Below are 3,248 nucleotides of genomic sequence, written 5' to 3'. Positions count from 1 at the left end.
TGTAAAAATACTCTTGTTGTTGATAAAGAAGTTGTGAATTTCTCATAAAATGACTATGTATCTGTTAAATAAAACATTATCTCTACATGTAGCCATCTGAATTTGCTATGCCTGTGGATCATGAAATTACTTCTGGATTGGTTAAATGTGGTTCTGCACCAAGTTTATTATTAAATTAAGTGTAACCCAAGGCAGCAGTGTGATTTCTAATCCTGTCTTGGGAGGTATTCCCATTCCCTTGGGTAACTGCCATATACCTCTATTCCCCACAGGCTTTATCCAAAGACTTCATCTCTTACTCTTGCAGGAATTTTGGTGATATTGTTAAACTTCAAGACTGTGTTGTTTACTGGAAAAACCTATTTTAAATTTTGCTGTGGCTCACCCTTAGCATACACTCTTAATCTAATTCCTCTGGCTCAAATACAAACATGCCTTTAGTTTACACCTTTAATCCCAAACATCTAAGGTAAAATTAGTTTGTAGAGAGAGACTGTCATGTTGGAAGGTGATGTGTAGTAGAGTAGCAAAGAAAGTTATGAATCTGATAAAGATTTGGCAGAATAGGACACACCTGATTCTCATCAGGAGAGCAAGAGGAGCTACTTAAGTGAGAGTAGCACCAAGAAAGAGAGGACGGAAGCATTTTTACTGGGAGAGTTTTACGGAGACTGGTTGAAGAAAGAACAAGCTAGATGCAGGTAAAGATAGAACAAGCCAGAAAATGAGATGGAGCCAGAAGATTAGACTTAGACCAGACTACCAGGGTTAGTTTGTGGCTGGGTAGAGCAATTCAGGAGAAGGAGGGAGGGAGAAAGGGAGCGAGGGATCGAGAGAGAGAGAGAGAGAGAGAGAGAGAGAGAGAGAGAGAGAGAGAGAGAGAGAGAGAGACAGAGAGAGAGAGAGAGAGAGAGAGACTAGATTGAATCAATCATCTTAGAGAGGATTTGGGGCCAGCACAGTTGACTTGAATCAATGAGCAGGAGTTCAGGAAGAACAAGAAAGGGTGACGCTATGCAGCAGCAAGTCTGAGAGGCTAAAATTATTGTAAGCCTAGATTGGATTCTACAGAGGTTAGAAATTTTGAAAACTAAGCCCAGGTTAGCAGACTGAGAAAAGAAAGACAGTTCCATCAGGTGAATAAAAGTTACTTTTATATCTTTCCACATAGGTTTCTCAGAGGGCTGCCTATTTACCTTCATATCAAGGTCTTTAGTTTTGTAAAAATTGCACTGTTCATAATATGGCTGGGGAGAAAGCACCCAAGAGTAAGAGTTCCAACTGTGTATCTATTTTATAACAGAATTCTCAAGTTGACATTCTGTTACTTTCCATTTTTTACTTAAGAACATCAAGTTCATACTCTAAAAAAGAATATTTGCGAAGACAGAGACATAAAGGTATAGAGACCATGATAGTCATGTTAAAAGCTGATGGTCACTATCCAAGTGATACTGCTGTGACCTAGGTAAAATGTTAAGGCCTAGATAAATGTTACCTGGATAGGCTACCATTTCTCATATATTTCTGCTGTACTAGAAAACATTTTAATACAAGATTTATTACATATTCTGTTATGTTTTGTGCCCTTGGAAACAAATCATGATAGAAGTCAGTAGAACTGTTTTGTTTAGTTACCCAAAGTAATCTTTGTCCTGAATCAACCATCCCAAAACACTTCCTGCGTCTGTGCTTAAGCTTTGATGGTATTTGCCTTTAGTAGCTGCCTGTGGGATGGAACCTAACATAAGAAAGACACTTGCATCAATCTTAGAAACTATTTGGACTAAGACTTCCACTTTGAGTGATAACCTACTAAAATTTAAATTCCCAAGACCTCCCTGGAACCTGACATCCTACTTGGCAGAAAGAGAAATGTATATGGTTACTGACATCCTGGTTGGCAGGTTAAGGCATAAATTTTATACTACTATCATCCTGGTAGGCAAGGTAGGACATGAATATTAGACAAAGCAAGTCCCCTGCCACAGTTGAATGCCCCCACCAGTGGTAACAGGATGCATATACAACAAAGACATATTCCTTAAAAAAGTCCCTTATCTCTAAATCCTGATTGGTAAAATAACTTAGAACAAATGTTTGTTGATTTGGGGCTTAAAAACCCTGTAAGACCTTAGTTTGGTGTCATGGTTCAGTTCCTGAATCTGAACTGTGGCTCTTGTCCACCAGTCCTGGGCTATATGCTCAATAAACTATCCCTCTCTAACTAAGATAAGTGTTCATGTGGTTTGTGACTTGATACCAGGTCCCCTAAGAGATGCTATTTAGTTAGGCTTAGATCTTGAGTATGAAACACTTACTACTGCAACGGGGTTCCAAAAAACCCTTATCATGGCCTAAAATGTAATGAAAATATTTTACATTTCTAACTATAAACATAAATTTTATTATAGTGTGTCATTACATTCAGGGTAGTTTGTAAATACAGCAATAAAGTTTGTGAAGAGAAAAAAATGTCCAATAAAAAAACCACATTTAGTTGTACAGAAAGGTCTTTATTTTTAACCTTGCCTCCAAATCCCAACTAATTTTGCAAGTGAGAGAGATGTTAGTGCCTGATTAACTTTGGAATAGTTCACTATCAATTTTTATGATCCAGTCACCTTCTACATAGGCAAAATTTATGAGTTTAAGAATACTGTAATAGTGAGAATTGCAAAACTCTCAGGATACAATGATTGCAAATACTCTTTGCACTGGAAACTGAACTAGTACCTGAGTCTTGTATGCCTTTAGATTATGTCCTAGTTGATTTTTTTTTATCAACCTGACACAAACCTAGATATATCTGGGAGCAGGGAATGCTCACTGAGATAATATCTCTGTAAGTTTAGTCAGTAGGGATGTCCGTGGGTCATTTTCTTGCTTAATGATTGATGTGGGAGATCCAAGCTCACTGTAGATGTTGCCATCACTGTGCTGGTGGGCCTAGGTTATCTAAGAATACAGGCTAAGCAAGCCATGGGAACGTAGCTACAGTAAGTAGCCTTCCTCTGTGGCTCTTATTCAGTTCCTGTCTCTATGTTCCTGTCTCCATGTTTCTCCCCCGAGTTCCTTCCATGGTTTTCCTCAGTAATGGAATGCAATCTAAGAGATATAAAATTCTATAAACTCTTTTCTTCCTAAGTTATCTTTGGACAGATTGTTTTATAACAATTGTTTAGCAGAACTAAGGCAGATGATGGCTGGAAAAGCTTAGTCTTTTTATTATATTTTAATGCCTGCTT

This window comes from Mus musculus, chromosome 5, assembly GCF_000001635.26.
Source record: "Mus musculus strain C57BL/6J chromosome 5, GRCm38.p6 C57BL/6J".
Classification (NCBI taxonomy): Eukaryota; Metazoa; Chordata; class Mammalia; order Rodentia; family Muridae; genus Mus; species Mus musculus.
The sequence above is the reverse complement of the archived record's forward strand: the minus strand, read 5'-3'. Positions refer to the sequence as shown.